The sequence below is a fragment of the Ostrinia furnacalis genome, unplaced genomic scaffold, assembly GCF_004193835.3.
Source record: "Ostrinia furnacalis isolate ACB-3 unplaced genomic scaffold, ASM419383v2 OfSCF4153, whole genome shotgun sequence".
Lineage (NCBI taxonomy): Eukaryota > Metazoa > Arthropoda > Insecta > Lepidoptera > Crambidae > Ostrinia > Ostrinia furnacalis.
In genome coordinates this window covers 50,190-68,755 of record NW_021134392.1, presented here as the reverse complement: position 1 = coordinate 68,755, position 18,566 = coordinate 50,190, and the positions used below count along the sequence as shown (strand labels likewise).

Below are 18,566 nucleotides of genomic sequence, written 5' to 3'. Positions count from 1 at the left end.
CACAAACATTTCCCCAACTCCTGCGGCGCTCATGCACCCCCAGACCATCACACTGCCGCCGCCATGTTTGACGGTAGGTACCTTACACTCCGGGGTAAATTCTTCGTCTACTCGACGACGGACAAATGTCACACCAGGTGTGCCAACAATCTGTAAAGTACGAAATTTTGTTAAGTGTTTTTCGGTCCAATATTTATTTTTACAAATATAGTTTTATAATATTATTGTCGCATATTGTTATTACATGATATTGGCTAACTTACCTCAAAGTTTGATTCATCTGACCACACAATATTTTTCCAATCTTCCTCGGTAAAAGTTTGGTATTTTAAAGCCTACTCGTAACGAGCTGTTTTGGTCTTTACTGAGAGCCATGGCTTCTTTCTGGCTATATAGCCCTTAAGCCCAGCTTCTTGGAGTCTTCTGCGAGTTGTTCTTGCAGAAATCGGCGTATTAATTTCAGCTGATAACTCAGCAGCGAGGTCGGAAGAAGTTTTTTTATGATTTTTCAAAGACTAACAATACTACAGTATCATAGCTAAACATCTCGAAACGTGTTTTATTGCACGTTGTGCCGTGAGTTTATGTTTCAAAACCTGTCAAAGAAAGGTTTTTATCAAATATCTTTGAGTATCTTTTATAGTTATCATGTATAAGCAGTATTTAGGGGGTGCTCAATACTTTTGGCCAAGGCTGTACACTTGGGCATGAACGAGGAACTGCGAACCGTTCAAAACACGGATCGTTGACTCGTAAAAATAAACACGCAGCTCTAACCGTAACATAGGCGCATGATATTTTTGCCGCCAGGAATGCAACTGAACAATCCTAACAAATTCTGTGTAATTACTGCCGAGCGCACCCAGACTAGCTAATTTGTCGATCACCATACAAGGCCGGCATCTATGCAAAACAGATAATGTGCATCATAGTCAACTATTTTAATACGACGTTCATCATATTAGATCCTAAAATAAATATGAAGGAGTTGTCAATCGTGGCGGAACTTCACGGTTGGACGCCGACCTTGCCCCTTCCTGTGCTGAGCGCACCAAACGATCTCGCAGAACAGGCTATTTTAGATACTACACAGACAGATATATCTTGCTTGACATCATTATAACGGTTCTAAGATATAAGAACTTCATCATTTTATTTATTACATAATTTTACATGATTACAAATTGCAAATGATGATGAGATTGATTCTATTGGAACTTTTCGAAGTAAAAGTGTAAGTATGTATCCTGGCAGTACAAGAGCTGCAGAGTGGTAAGAAAAGTACTGTCGATTCACAAAAAAACTATTGATCGATTCGACTCTACTCCCAATTTCCTCAAATACCTCTTTGATACAGATTTACAAATCTGGCTGACTGTATGGCACTCCCAAATCTTTTGTTGGGAATTATTTAAGTACAACATACATGCCATTATACTAAAAAGTGCTGCATTAATTTGAAATTTGTTTTGGTAGAGTCATAACTAAATTATGCTAAATTCCAGAAGCAAGAAATCTTTGCAGCATCAGCAGTACAATGAAGTTTTAAAAACACCAAACAGATGACGAAATGTAGAGTAAGTGTATAGAATGCACCACATTATAATGAGCACTACATGTCAGGTTCCAGAGGAAATTAATTGTAGGGAATTACTTTGGCCTTATCCCATTTGATATGCGAGTTTTATACATACAACCATTCAAGTATATGATAATGCAGCGATTTTACTGCAATATGTTGGCGAATGAGAGTACATACCTACATACTTCACTGTCATTCACAGAGTCCGGTACATGCCAATACCAAGAGACTAACACGCTGAATCCAAATAATAAACACTACCCAGTTTCTATTGAACAGGTTAATTCCGTTTAAGTGCAGCGTGGGAAAGCATGAGTTAAAATAATGATATGGGTGCAAAAAGTGTGAGCCGAGCACCGACCCCTACGGCAAGTGCATAGGGGCGTAACAAGTGGACCTATCCGCGACCCCACACTAGCGCGCCCTTTCCGCTTCAAGTGCCCTTTAATAATTTATTAGCATACACTTATCCCACTTATTCCAAGGCAACCGCTGAAAAAATCTTGGAATGCGACATCTGCTCTGCAATATTCTTAGCATTCGGTTTGTGTAACGAAATTATCTTGGATACACATTGTACCATACTTAGTAATTGATAGAGTCCACCCCTACCATGTAAACTTGTGTAATTTTGTTTTGTAAACGATTTCAAGGCAACATTTCTGTTGACATGTCCAATTTATCCATCTGTTACATTGAATAAACACTACCTGCCCAAAGTAAATGGATTCTATTCATCGTGATATTTTTGTAACGGGACCCAAGTAACCTGCCGGGCACGCATCGTGTGCTACACGACGCGGATGTGACATTAATATAATCGCGTGCTCAACTACCTAAGTCAAGTTACGGGAATCGTGAAACTCATGTGTGCGGGTCGGTTGATTATCGCGACTCGTAGCCGAGACTGCAGGCCTGAGAACTTGTCTCCCTTGTGTGACGCTCCCATGTCTGTTATGTAATGCGACTGTACTGTTATAGTCTGTCACGCAATACTAATTGACGGCGTATACTCATCTTTACATCGATGCTCCGTCTCAGCTCACTCCTTATCTCGGAGACAGCTTATATTTTAAAACCGGCTTTTGTATCAACGGTGCCCTCATTTGTAGACGGACAACGAGTTTTTAGATCACCTTTATCAATATGGGAAGGGTGATGTCAGGCGACCAATGATATTTTGCTACATTACTGCATTTTTGGCAGAAAAATATTTTCGAAATTTGTCACTACAGTAATAACTACTAACCTGATTGCTAATCGTGAGATCAAAATTTAGTTTAATTGGAATGATACGTATGACTCAAGTTTAAATGAAGACTTTAATGCAATGCATGTAGAGCCATACCATAGATGCATATGCATAACTAAGGAGTTCGCATCGTATTAATAGGTGGAATGCCAAGGCACCAACCTATAGGCGTAATATGACTCACATTGAAGGCACGCGAGACTCGGCGTCGACCACCGAGCTCCACCCTGAACTTCACTTACCGTGTGCATTTTTTGCTTCTCTTAAATACCCTTGGTTTGAATGAACACTCAAAGGTTTTTAATGACCATACCTAACGAACAATTTTTCGGTTTTAAGCAAGATCATGAGGCTAATAATTGACTGTGGTATTTCGCAACCACAATAATTTGCAATACTCTGCGGGATTATAACGAGTTGCAAATAACTGCACCTGCCTGCTGTTGACCCGCGCATTCCATTCAAACTGGACGTGACATAACGCGAGGAATCAAATTACAATGGAGCGCTCAGACGAATATGTATTTTGTAGACCGTATTATTTTGAATGGGATCGGAGAACGGATGGAATTTGAGAAACAAAATGTCTCCAAGATGTTATTAGCAATAGATTTAGAGAGCTGGTCGTCGGCGAAGTGATAGTAGGGCAATGTTAGTAGTCGGGTTTCGTTCCGGTGCGTCAGAGAGAGGACGAAACATTGGCACTCGGCCGATCGCACAACTGCGGGTGCCACGCTGTCACGTCTCTCAGACTGGGCTTCGGCGAAGAGAAAAGTGTGACGCACTAACTTCATCGGTATTTGCGCTCGGACGGATGACCGTGACAGGACGGCGCGTTCGCTCTCAACGAAAACGGGACCTCAAAGCTCGCAGTTCAGCTGCCGAGTTTTGCGACTCCTAATGTAGAGTCGCTATTTGCTGGAAAGGGGCTACGGGAGCTCGCAATTCTACTGCGGAATTTCGCGACTCCTAATGTAGTCGTTATTTGATAGATAGGCTACGGGACCTCAAAGCTCGCCAATTAAAAATTCGCCATTCAGCTGATAAGTTTTGCGACTCCCAATGTAGTCATTACTTGACAGAAAAAGGCCATGGGAATTCAAAACTCTCAATTCAGCTGCTGAGTTTTGCGAATCCCAATGTAGTCATTACTTGACAGAAAAAAAATAAAACCGACTCCAAAAAACCTACACTAAAACGTAGAAAAATAATTACTAATTACCTACTTATTTATTAGGGCGAATTATTAATATTTATGTAGGTATACCATGATTGATACTTAGTCATTACTTGACAGAAAAAGGCTACGGGAACTCAAAACTGTCAATTCAGCTGCTGAGTTTTGCGACTCCCAATGTAGAGTCATTACTTGACAGAAAAAGGCTACGGGAACTCAAAACTGTCAATTCAGCTGCTGAGTTTTGCGAATCCCAATGTAGGGTCGTTACTTGATAGAAAAGGGCTACGGGAACTCAAAACTCTCAATTCAGCTGCTGAGTTTTGCGAATCCCAATGTAGTCATTACTTGACAGAAAAAGGCTACGGGAACTCAAAACTGTCAATTCAGCTGCTGAGTTATGCGACTCCCAATTAGAGGTGGGCGCCGATATAGAATTAGCCGGCGGCGGCGCGCCGACTTTTTGCCTTCGGCGGCGGCGGCGTCGGCGGCGTGACCTTGACCTTTGACCTTGACTCATTATTTCTTTTAAAAAATCTGTTGGTTTAGAGTCTGTCGTCAAGACTATAATCAGGTGATTTGAAATTGGTTGGGGTTTAACGAGGTAGAGCCACTGCTCCGTCTTCTAGTAAATTAGCATAACAGCTCTCTTGATCATCTTATCTTATCTTGTTCAGGGCCGTGCATGAGCGCAGTCCACGTCGACCTATTGGGATCTTTTGTGTTCATACCTTTATTCCCCTCTCATCCGAAACAATCTTATCAATAAAGTGAATCAAGTGCTTGGGTGAGAGGGACCTATAGTCTTCTGGTGCCGGATATGCCGACCCCAGGAAACCCATCCTAGTTCTCGCTAGCGCATCGCATTCGCACAGTAGGTATTTTATGGACTTTGCATGTTATCCACATGTCGTTAAGCCCATCTTGTGGAGCATATAGTTCGTAGTGTAGTGTCCTGTTAACGCACCCGTGATCACACGGGCTTGCCTTCTGTTTCCATTGAATATCGAGTTTTTACCATGATTGCATGTTTCGCTTTAGAAATAATTTAGAGTGGCTCATACCGTTGGGCTTACTCATTCAGCTCTATGCCTCCTAGCTATACAATTGCCTCATGACCATGTGTGCGGTGCTTATAGATATGGGCACTATCGGCTCTGGACCAATACGTATCACCTCTGAGCCTTGTCTCGCTAGACTGTCGGCTCTCTCATTGCCTTCGATTCCTGTATGTCGAGGTACCCACATTAGGGTCACCCTGTTGTGCCTTCCAAGTTTATTTAGTGCCAAGATTGCCTCAGAATGAGTCTAGATCCAACCCTCACTGAGGCAATGGCTTTGAGTGCTGCCTGACTGTCACTTAGGATGAAAATGTCGCGCTTTTTATGCACCTGTTTTATATTCCTTAGTGCACACATGATTATAACATAGGTTTCAGCTTGAAATACTGTTGCAAACTCCCCTAAACTTTTACTGTGCTCTGATCGTTTGGAGTAGACGCCCGTTCCCGATCCTGAGTCCATCTTGGAGCCGTCAACTATTATACTGACCAAACTCTTATGGTTCCCTTTTCCAGACTTCCCTTGTTGGTATAGACTTACTATACTTTAAAATATTTGCTAGGCTGCATTGTATCACATCCCATGTTCATTATTGCATCTAATTGATGGTCGCAAATTCTCAAATGTAAGTGTACCAATACTACCAATGCGCCGATGAAAGTACCCTTAGCAGATATTTCGGAGCCCTTTTTGGAGGTATGTCCTTTTCCATAAGGCTTTTCCATGTCATCATACGGTCCAGGTCTTTAACAGGGATGTTATGGATATCCGCAACCGTAACCGAAACTTTCAGATATCCAAAACAAATAAGTATCCGCAACCGTAACCGAAACCGGTATAATACACTCGCGAGCAAAAGTATGGAATCACTTACATGATGTTGTTTCCACGCGATCTTGTGTACTAACGAATTTGTTAGTAACAAAAAAGTGGCACCATTTTAAAGATTAAACTTTAATCTTTAAACTGATACCAAATTCATTTAAATCACACCAGTATTTAAAAAGATATCCCGGCTGATGTGAAGAAGTAACGAAAAAGACATGTATGAACTGTTTGATACGTCGCGAGTTGCGGCCTATTTACCCCCTATAAAACACGCGTTTTCGGATTTTTGCTTTCACACGTTGATTCATACACATCTCCGCTTCTTTTGACACTTTACCTGGGATTCTACACCTTCAGAAGCAGCACAAATCCTTGCACTATTGCAAGAAGGGCTCAGCCAGCGGGCTGTCGCACGTCAGCGCCACATAAGCCAGTCCTGGGTTTCGAAAGTTTCAAGACGCTTTCGGGAGACTGGTGGCTTTATCCCGAGACCAAGTTCTGAACAGCGCCGGCGCACATCGCAGAGGGAAGACCGTTTTTTCATGTCAACCTCTCTATGAAATCGTCATTTGACTGGAATCGACGTCCAGTAAGAGCTCAGAAATGTTCGTAGGATAGCTGTTAGCGAGTAGACAGTTTGTCTAAGACATAAGCAATAGAATTTAACTCCAAAAAGGCCTGCCATAGGCTCAAAACTGACGGCAGGTCACCGATAAGCACGCTTTCAATTTGCTCGTACACATCTCGATGTTAAGTCGAGCAAGCCACCCCCATAAGCCACTGTTTCAGCGAACCAGCACTGCACAAATCGCTCCTCAGGCCGCCTATAAACCCGACCTCTTCGACTGCTGCCCTGCAAACACAGTTTGCATTCATCGGAGAACAGAACTCGCCTCCATTACTCGCCTTCCCATCGAGATGTGTACGAGCAAATTGAAAGGGTGCTTATCGGTGACCTGCCGTCAGTTTCGAGCCTGTGGCAGGCCTTTTTGGAGTCAAATTCTATTGCTTATATCTTAGACGAACTGTCCACTCGCTAACAGCTATCTTACGAACATTTTTGAGCTCTTGATGGACATCGGTTACAGTCAAATGATGAGTTCATAGAGAGGTTGACATGAAAAAACGGTCTTCCCTCTGCGATGTGCGCCGGCGCTGTTCAGAACTTGGTGTCGGAATAAAGCCACTAGTCTCCCGAAAGCGTCTTGAAACTTTCGAAACCCAGGACTGGCTTATGTGGCGCTGACGTGCGACAGCCCGCTGGCTGAGCCTTTCTTGCAATAGTGCAACGATTTGTGCTGCTTCTGAAGGTGTAGAATCCCAGGTAAATTTACGCCACTTGGTCAGCCAAGCATTAGTCGCATATAGCTGAGTTTGCAACAGTCTAGGCTAGTGGCTTTAAGATCACTGTTACATCTGAGGAAGGCCACAGTTGTTTCTGGTGACTGGGCTACTTTACTAGTAGATATGTTGTGGAGGACCGGACCAATTACGGAGTACTGGGATACTCAAGCTCTGCAGCTATAAAAAGATCTTGTCACAGATTGACTTGAAACTGTCTGTCTATCCATCAGCAGGTAGTAGTAGTGTGGAAGGTGTTTTTTAATTTAATAGTGATCCTATAAACTAAACCCGGTCAAAGCCCTAACGAAAGCAGTCATACAGTGTTATTTATTTTCCAAACATTATCTTATTGTACGACAATACACTCTGTGTACCTATTTGTTATGGTTGGTATGGTTTCTGCCAAAATTGATAGTCGAGTATATTATATTACATGGGTCATACTTATGTAAGGGGATAAACGTCCAAGCATGGTCCTTTCCCACAATTTTGACAATACAAGTGTCAGGATAATAGAGCAATAGGATGAGACTTTGTTAGGCGGCTTTCCAGCCTTATGGATAATTTTCCAAAGTTAAGGAACTTGCGAGGTTCTCACTCAGTGTGTCGGCCGTTCGGTGTAGTGGTTCATAGCACTCATAATCTATGCCGGAGGTCGCGGATTCGATTCCCGCACAGTACAAACATTTGTAAAAAAACCAAATAGTCAGTGCAGTATAGAAGTCGGCGCGCCGACAGCCGATCGTCGGCGGCGGCGGCGTGAAAAAATTCGCGGCGGCGGCGGCGCGCCGGCGTGGCGCCCACCTCTACTCCCAATGTAGAGTCGTATTTGATAGAAAGGGGCTAATATAAGGGACCCTCAAAGCTCGCAATTCAGCTGCTGAGGTTTGCGACTCAATGTAGAGTCGTTACTTGATAGAAAAGGGCTACGGAATCTCAAAGCTCGCCATTCAGCTGATAAGTTTCGCTACTCCCAATGTACAGTCGTTATTTGATAGAAAGGGGCTAAACGGGCAACAGAGCAGTCCGACACATTATATCGACCACGGGCACGTACGAGGGTCGGGCGGAGCCTGGTACCGAGTGCTCCATGCAATTGGAACCGTTTCACCTCACGCAGGTTCCCTTCAATGTTAAGCCTGACACGGAAAATGTCCTTTGGCCTGATTTCGGTTACAGCTTACATTACAATGTTGTTTTCTTTTCAGAATATTTATGGTGGCATCATGAAATATTTATTACTTGGATAACCCTATCATTGTTTTGCAATCAAAATAGCAAAGAGCAAAAATAAAAAAGATAATCATGGACAATACTGGTCTTACGCCATTTGGCCTGCACAAAGCGAGATGTTGTTACAGGCCATTGTTTCCCAAATTAGTATTGCAGCTCGTAAGTGTTAAATAATACGTAATTTCGTTATTTCAATATAGAGTACCCTCTTACGTTTTGATGGGTATAACGAAATTTTCACACATTGTGTTGTGTTGGCATTGTTGTATTTAACGGAGTTTCAAGCAGCGTATCATTTTTAAATGAATGCCGGCTACGAGGGCTTCTTTACAAGCGTATCCGTAAATGTATTACACACATTTCATAAGCCAAACGGCACGGAAACGCATGGTCAAAGAGAAAACAAACAAAAACGTGCCGACATCGGTTTCCATTCATAAATGTTGGCTCATTGTCGACGTTTCACTAGGCAAATATTCGTTTTATGTAATGTGTAAGTGTGTGTTGTGTGTGCCTAAGTCGGAGTCTGATGCGTGCTCCACTTGCAGCCTAATTGAATTAGAAGCAATCGGCTCCGATGACGCGGTATACTGCGCCAATGCTGGTGCCGCCCCCTTAGTGTCGCCCTACGGTCATTGTTCCTCCTTACCACTTGTGATTATGAGAATTCTTAATTAAGAACATCTTGCTTCAGGTGTCCCTGTTTTGATCATGAGTTTCTCTGATAACTTTGAAATTGACAGGTTGTATTGCTTCTCAGAATGAAATTGTAGAGATATTAATATATATTAAGAGTATCTAACATCCAATTATCTTTGAGATGAAATAGGAATATGGTATTGTATTGTAGACTACTGTGCAATATACATAGGGCCTATAGTATATGATATGTCCACCATACCACCAACCAAGCGAAAATTATAGTTGCTGGTCCATAATTGACTCTACCTACAAAATTACACTGTGTTTTCCGTTGGAATTTGTAACTTTTACCATTTGTGGAATTCCACTTCATAAGTACATTTTATTTGTGGTAGAAAACTTGGCCGCGCCTACATAACAAGTACGAGCGTGACAAAAGTTGACAAAAACTTTCACTGATTATGGTGGGCTCTCTATTGGTTGGGACTGGAACTTTAAGTAGTTCTATAATTAATAGTCTACTGACCTATTCAAGATTATCAGTAGCATAATATACATCAATTTTAATGTTTTAATGAGACTTAAGTTTCAGCTACATAAATTGGGAACCAATACTGCTTGGAAATAGGATAATATCCGCACTGAGACCTGAGCCAGAGATCACCCGCCTTCCGGCGTCACGGGCGTTACCCTTGCGGTGAGCAACATGATCCGCAGAAACAAACGAAAGCACCAGGCAAAAACTGGTTGTAGCAAATACCTGTGCGAGACAGAATCGAGAAAGTTTAGACGACAGAGAACTGGTCAGTCATTCACAGTTGGGCAGTAAAAATTGTGATTAATATCCCAACTAATATTATAAATGCGAAAGTAACTCTGTCTGTCTGTCTGTCTGTCTGTCTGTCTGTCTGTCTGTCTGTCTGTTACGCTTTCCCGCTTAAACCTCGCAACCGATTTTGATGAAATTTGGCATAGAGATAGTTTGAGTCCCGGGAAAGAACATAGGATAGTTTTTATCCCGGTTTTTGAAACAGGGACGCGCGCGATAAAGTTTTTCTGTGACAGACAAAATTCCACGCGGGCGAAGCCGCGGGCGGAAAGCTAGTGTTAAAATAAACACAAATGTTGCATTTCTACTCACTGAATCGGTGTCTGCTTATCCATGGAAGTTGCAGATATTTTTCACAGTCATTGTCATTGTGGAAGACATAAAGCTACCCAATAGTAAAAAGTTCTACGTCCAAAACTGCATTGAAGTCTATTGATTGATACATAATTATTTTTACACAAAATACACATAAGCGCACCTACATAACGTTATATTTTTAAATAAGTTTGTGTGATGGATTCAAATTCCGTTTAACTAGCTTGAACATGAATAACGTAGAGCGAAATTTGAGTTTGGTACGTATCACGGGAATTGCATCCGCGGACTGACAAGACGTTGAGCTGAGGCTGTCTCGGTAAGCTGTTAATATTGAAGGTACAGAGTACACAGGTGGAAATCTTAGCGAGGCAAGTGTCCGCCGCGAGCGCTGTGTTGATAAAGCGGCCTCTATGGTGAAACCGCCGTGAGAAAGTAAAAAGACGCAATCAGCGAGTGAAAAGCGCACGGGAACCGAGGTCGGGCACTGCCGCCTTAATAGACTACTTAAAAATTCAGGACCAAGGCCTGAATGACCCACTCGCACAGCTAAGATATCCTTTACATCTCGATGATTGTCTGACCTTACTAGAACATTAATATCGCAGGAATAATGTATTAAATATCAATATTCAGCTGAGAAACCAGTGTTTTTTTCTATCCAAGTACCAGTACCTTCGCAGCATTAATGGGAAGCGATTATTCATAATTTCATACATACATAATCAATTAAAAAGAACTATAAAATACATACCTGAGTTGGAATAATCAGTACAGCCAATGTTTTTGCAAATGCGTGTTTAAGTCATCTGAAACAATACACATTTCATGTATAAGTGGAAGCTGAGAATCACATTCAAGAACAGTCAAGACAGACGTTTTAACGTTTAGTTAATCAAGCTTAGAAGTTTAGTAATGTTAAAAGATGCTAAAAATTGGTACCTGAGACTGGTCGCAATCATTGTATTGAGTCAACTCACCGCGTGCAATCTGTGACTCATTGAGGCAACGACCGGGTGGTAGGTTCTACGGGCCAAATTGCTATTCTACAAGATAACGGCACGGAAGGACGGTGATTTTTAACTATATGAACTTCGTTGAAACGTCTATGGTTTCTACAACGAGTATACTTGATGCAAATCATTAAAAACTGACAACTTCCGTGACGATAAGAATAAAATGCACGGAGTTATGCGGTGTTAGTAGGTAGAACCACTAAATCCCGTACGTGCAGGAATTGACAAAATGAAACCTTACAATACAATACGGCGTACATAATAAAAAGGCGCATATAATAACACAGGTAAACTCTACGCACTCGCCGAGTTTCCAGTGTAACCTATGACAGACACACAAGACGGTGAATCTAATTAGATTGTAAGTCGCGTATCCATTCAATACGATCCATACTCCATGGCTTCTTATGGTAAATGACAATGGATATTATTGTTACACGGACACGACATGCACGACTCATTTAAGGTTGTAAAGACTATCGATTTTGCTCTATTCCGACTGCGGAAAATTTAGATTTCTTTACTAGTTTAGGAATAAATCGATACCAAATTTTTTTACTAATTTAGGTAGAGGTACATTTACGTCATGCGTTGATAGGTGTTCTAGGCTTCTGGGCCTATGAATTAAAAAGAAGATTAGAGATGGTAAACAAATGCGGAAATCGTGGGTTCGAATCCCACACTGGGGCACATGTTTGGGTGAAGAGATCAGTCAAAAAATTCAGTCGACTCTACATAGTCACCATATTACAAGTTTTGCTTAGTTTTGAGTTCGATAAACGTTGTGAATATTAATATGTAATTGAATTAGAAATTTCCATACCTTCCATACCATTTAATGGATGTTTCTACATTATTAGGGTATGAAAACAACGTCAAAATGATGAAAATTTCAGGCTCGCTTTATTTATTCATTCAATCATTTATGAAAATTTCATCATTTTGACGTTGTTTTCATACCCTAATAATGTAGAAATAAATAACTTTAAATAACTGGAACGAAAATACAATTCTCAACAAAGCAAAAACTTTCTGCAAACACAAGCATTACATTGTCGCGTGCGCGAACGCAACGAATGCACTACCGGAACGTATTGTCACTACACTGACTTGACACCTGACGCGGAGCAGAGGCTATGCGAATAGTAATACCCCGAAAGGGGCTAATATTTGTGCTAATATGAAGTAGGTCGGTTGATAAAAAATATTGAACGCGGTTCCAAATGAGGAACCGTGTGGCGTCTTACCACTCTATACTTCTTCTTTCTATGTGATGATATGTGATTTGGTATGACATACATATGGACCTCGAATGACTGTGGGAAATGTTTTGCGCATCCACTGGCCGTTGGGGACGACCCCTACCCACATAGGGTCTACTCAGTACCCACTAAAACCCAACGGTATCTACCGGAGCCTCTCAGGCTTTCTGGCTTCGACGGTTTCTACAGTTGCTTTTTATAGAGGTTTTCACCAGTACAACAGGAACCCTAGCCCGCCGTAGCGGGTTAGGGTTCCTCTATGCCGCTGCTCAGTCAGCTCTGCTGATCAGAGGAGTAGGCTGAGGCGCGCAAATGCCCCATCAGTCACCTGTACGGGTTTTTAAAGATATCCCCTGCATCGTGGGCTCGGGAAATGCTACTCAATTGTGGGTTACGGGTTGCCTGACAGGCCCGCCGAGTTGACGAGACCTGTAGACCTAGGATGCGCGCCGCGATAAGCGGTTATCACGCTATTTTGTCGATTTTGCCAATACATTGTGACGTCGAAAAGAATACTATAACTATATCACGGCGCTCATCCTAGCCCGGCTGCTGCGTTTAGGTTTCTGTCTGTGCCGGTAAACCAATACCTCTAATGACAGGGAGCGTTCCCCTATCCGCAACCCGGGTACGTGCCCTATGGAAAAGACCCAAAACTGCACACGGAAAGGTCGTAGCGCCTGACCTGATTCAAAGTACGACCTATTATGTACGCACGTCTACTCGCGGTTACACCACTACGAAGTACGAATATGTGTCAATGTATTTGGTTTCTTGTTTACGTCACATTAACACTAGCCCCCTTATTAATAAAAAGTTACACCTAAGATGAACTCTGGATTATACTTGTGGTTAACTTCAGTTACCACAATTTAACACTGCTTACTACGTGGAAATAAAGTCCAGGACCTTGTAAGGCGAATATACTTTGCTGTTAGTAGGCTATTTACCACCCCCTCCCCCTGATCTTAGTAAATTAATTTAGTAGGACAATCAAATCCACACTTAGCCTCTTGATTGGGCCATTGTTCGTATTGTAGCTGAGAATACTAAGGCCCAAAACACACGGTGTTCTGGGCCTAATTCATGAGCTATTCTATGCCCTGAAAAAGAACTAGATACGCCAATGGATATCTTATATCATTACTAGCTCTCCTAGCTCTCCGCCCGCGGCTTCACCCGCATGGAATTTTGTCTGCCACAGAAAAACTTTATCACGCGCGTCCCTGTTTCAAAAAAAGAGGTAAAAACTATCCTATGTCCTTTCCCGGGAATCAAACTATCTCTATGCCAAATTTCATCAAAATCGGTTCAGTGGTTTAGGCGTGAAAGCAAGACAGACAGACAGAGTTACTTTCGCATTTATAATATTAATAGATAGTATAGATAATATCATCTGGTCATTTCTGGTCTCCATGGAAGTAGCACAAAAATCTCTAATCGCACTAATATTATAAAGGCGAAAGTTTCTGAGTGTGTATGTTTGTTACTTCTTCACATCTAAGCAATATTAATAAAATTTGGTATGGAATACATAGGCTACGTTTTACTGTGGGTAACACCGTGGGGAACAGCTAGTTTATCACACTACTACACATAAATCTGACTTGTCTGTGATGGATGTACGTTCATACTGTTGATGAAAAAGTAATCACAATCATCAAAAAACTAAATCTAGTGAGTTTTAAGTTTCTAAACATAACAGTGGGCTAGGTTAGGTTAGATTGTAATCTATGATACGATAACAAATACCTGTTTATTTGTTTCGGGTGTTACTTCGCCAAAGTAACAAGAAAACACGCTTTAAACTTGTTGATTATCAATTTTTTTGGGATTATGTATGACGCAATCTACCAGTACCATGATAAATAAATACCCTCAAATCATATAGTGGCAAAACGGTTTACAGTTTGATAGTTTTTTTTTAAATTGTCTTACCAATAATTAGATAGAAAATGATCATTCAGACAGTTGACTTAAGTATAGACTTTAAAGACTAATAACTTAAAAATTACTTGTTTCTCCCAGATCTTTTTTGTTGCATAATATAATTTGGAATATTTACTTTGGGGTCATCCATAAAGTACGTCACACGTAAAGAGGGGGGGAGGGGGTCGACAAAGTGTGACATGGTGTGACAAAGGGTGGGAGGGGTCCTAAGTTTCGTGACATCACATTTCAATTGTTTCAAATATTTGATATAATGTTGATTTCATAAAAAAAGTACTTAATTTAAATGGAAATAAAACTAATATCGGAACTGCTGTTAATTTAATAATTTTTCGATGTGAAATTGCAAAACATGTGACGTCACACTAGGGAGGGGGGTGTCTCAGAAATGTGACCACCTGTGACAAGGACGGAGGGGAGGGTAAAAAAATCATTAAATTCGTGTGACGTACTTTATGGATGGCCCCTTTCAAAATTCATCAGATTAAATGCGGAAAGAACATATTTAGTTTTTCACCCTCGGTAACATTTGTCATGGAATGACCCATATTATGATAATTAATCAACCAATCATTGACTTTTCAAACATTTATTCAACAATATATTAAGTCCAGGATATGTAAAGATGTTAAATTATTGAGAACTAATACAATATTACAATATAATGCAGAAATTATTTTAGATTCCTTGATTTAACACTTCGGTGGACAGTACAGGTTAAGAATTACTTCCCAATACGACACTACTTATTCACATACATTGCCTATGTGAGTAGTGTCAATGTAAAATGAGTAAAAAATATGACGTCTTTAGGCATTCTGTCATATCATCCTTTACTACCTGAACGCCTGTGGACATTACTGTCCATCAATGTGTTAAGTGTATCTTTTGTTTTGGACATAGATCTACAAATATCTGATCTTCGAGGTTCTTTAGGTAAGGTTTTCACAAAAATAAATTCTGATCCAATATATAACCTAGCCAACCTAGGCCAAAATACATGAATTTTATGTCTTGATATGGACATTTGTCAGAATGGTGGTTAAATCTGTATATAAATTATTGAATAGTTTATAATCTCACTATTTACCTCTTTAGTAACAAATAACTAACTTTAATTAGATTTGTACTTAGCCATACTTCAAACAAGGAACTTAAATCAAACTTTGTTTTAAGTTTTTTACAAGCATATACTTAGTGGTTATGGGATGTGATGTTTTTCTACAGGTGGGCATCTTATTCAATGAATATTTTACTACAGTAAAACAAAAAACACATTCTGATTATTGTAGAACACAAAATACTTAGTTCAGCAGTGTGATGAAATGATTATTGGCAGAGCAGTAAGAAAAAAAACAATTTAGGGACAAACCTTGGTAAGAGTTAACGTCTTCATCCTGAAGAATTTTACATTAGCACGATACACTGGTTGTAAAGTCGTAGCAAATTCACTAATAAAAACGGCAGATGAAAAACATCTTCACATGTAAACTTTGAATTTGTCAAAAACTTGAAGGCACTAACGTTATCACATTTCAAAGTTCAGTAGAAGTTACACTAAGTCTGGAAGAGAAAATGAAACCACTGAAGAACATTAAGTAATAAAGCACAAAAACAAATAATTATCGCATGTGTCGGTATTTCAGCGAAAAGTAATCACAAAACACGAATGACGCAGACAAAAATAAACTTCATGAAACAAGTGTTGCACAGCGCAACACAACCACAAACGCGACGATGGCGTGCGTGTACGTACTCTTTCTTTAGTGATGTAAAGACATCATGTGATATTAAATTAGGTATTAAGTTATTTTAGCAAAGTGGTATTATTCATAAACATAATTCACATGTAATGGAGATTAAAACAGTGTGAGTCTTTCAGTCTTGATAAAGTGCACATATGAAAATAGGTGAAACTAGACCTATTTACCTAAATATCTGAGATTTAAAAAAAATATACAGGGTGTTAGGTAAATGGGTATATGAGCCGACACTAGCCCATGTTAACATGGTCATATAAATGGTATGGTGAAGTCAGAAATTTGATATCATGATTTTATTTTTTTTAATTTTCATACAAAATAAATTTTATAAAATCCGATTTGTATGAAAATTTAAATAATTTAAATGAAGATATACATTTTCTGACTTCACCATACCATTTATGTGACCATGTTAACATGGGCTAGTGTCGGCTCATATACCCATTTACCTAACACCCTGTATACAACGTGTTAATGAAAAAGCGCAAAACCAAATTATTTTTATTAAAAAAAGAATTATGTAAATTATTAAAATTAGTTGGTAATTAAAACGATAAACTTCCCTGCCCATATTTTGTCCCTATGTCAGACATAGATTCTCTAGTCCTCCACCTAGACATGTGCGATGTGGAAGTCATTGGGGGAGGCCTATGTTCAGCAGTGGACGTCCTGTGGCTGAAATGATGATGATGATGAGGAGGAGGTGCAAATTCGGTATCACGGTAATGTCGGTAATGGACGTACCTTCCTAGTATTTTCATTGTCACATGAGATATTTATTATAGCTAAAATCGAAGGTCGATTTCGAAGTTCAAGTGTTGGTTACACTACTTTTGACAGAAAATAATGACGTTTACTTTGTTTTGAAGAATTTTCTAACTTTACTCGAAGGCGCAGCTGCTCTCTGCTTACGTCTATGGTTCGTTTCTTCAACTATCTGTCAAAACGATACACCGCGATACGGATTTGTCAAAACAACTGATGTGCGTTCATCGTCCGGGCACATTGAAGATGAAAATTTTTAGCGTAATCGGGCCCTGGAAGTCTTTAAATAGACTTCAGATGCAGGTCGGTAGTAAGGACAATCTGTTCAAAAATAGTTTTAATACAATATAAACTTATTTTGGAACTTCGATTAACTAATAATTTATTATACAGTGTGTCCCGGCATGTAGTGATCAAACTTTAAGGGCGTAATCTATGGATAATTTTATCGATGAAAATACTTCATATTTGGGGCTTGACCCATTTCACGCAAATTTACAAGGATTTAAGTTTTTAATTTTAAGTTTTCACCTCTTCCTTCAAAAATAAGTGATAGCGTGGGTAGCTGAACACTAATAAGCAAAAATTTTATATCATGCGATAGCCAATAAAATTATCTATTAGTAGAAGTAAAAAACAAATACAAGTTTCATACATTTTAAGGGTGTAAGAATGGATTTAATTAGAAATAAACATGTTTTTATTCACTTCTTTTTCAGTTATTTCCCAACACAAGAAAAACCAGGTCGTTAAGGTATGTTTTATTTTCATTGTATTATTAGTATTTGAGCTATTCTACAAAACGAATGTAAATTTATTAGTCTACGTCTATTAGTTTCGACGTAATTGTTGAACAAAGATACCCCTTCCCAGCGGTTTCCATCGCGCACGCAACATGCAAAAATGCACTGCCTGAAAGAATCACACGACCTATTCCGATTACATACTAGCCGCGCTATGGAATAGCTGGGAAGGAGTATCTTTGTTCAACAATTACGTCGAAACTAATTGACGTAGACTAATAAATTTACATTCGTTTTGTAGAATAGTTCAAATACTAATAATACAATGCAAATAAAACATACCTTAACGACCTGGTTTTTCTTGTGTTGGAAAATAACTGAAAAAGAAGTGAAAAAAGTCATGTTTTTTTCTAATTAAATCCATTCTTACTTCCTTAAAATGTATGAAACTTGTGTCTGTTTTCTACTTTTACTAATAGATAATTTTACTGGCTATCGCATGATATAAAATATTTGCTTATTAATGTTAAGTTACCCACGTTTTCACTTGTTTTTAAAGTAAGAGGTGAAAACTAAAAATTAAAAACTTAAATCCTCGTAATTTTGCGAGAAATGGGTCAAGCACCAAATTTGAAGTATTTTCATCGATAAAATTGCCCATAGAATACGCCCTTAAAGTTTGATCACTACATGCCCGGACACACTGTATAAAATATGTTGTTTGTAATTATTTTATCAATAATAAAGTTTCAGTTTATTCCGAGTAAACTGTGACATCAACCATCATTTTGCTTAAATGACCAT

At 39.7% G+C, this 18,566-nt stretch overlaps 1 protein-coding gene across 7 annotated transcripts in view; it reads right to left on the bottom strand.

Moving 5' to 3' along the window:
• The window catches only part of cno (adherens junction formation factor afadin), a 90,600-nt gene extending 74,362 nt beyond the window's left edge, over positions 1-16,238 (bottom strand). For all 7 annotated transcript variants that reach the window (XM_028313110.1, XM_028313106.1, XM_028313108.1 and 4 more), the window contains exons 1-2: positions 15,864-16,238; positions 11,018-11,072 (exon numbers count right to left, since the gene is read on the bottom strand). The gene's annotated coding sequence lies outside the window, so the exon portion shown is untranslated. The remainder of the gene's footprint in view (positions 1-11,017; positions 11,073-15,863) is intronic.
• Between the last annotated feature and the right edge of the window lie 2,328 nt (positions 16,239-18,566).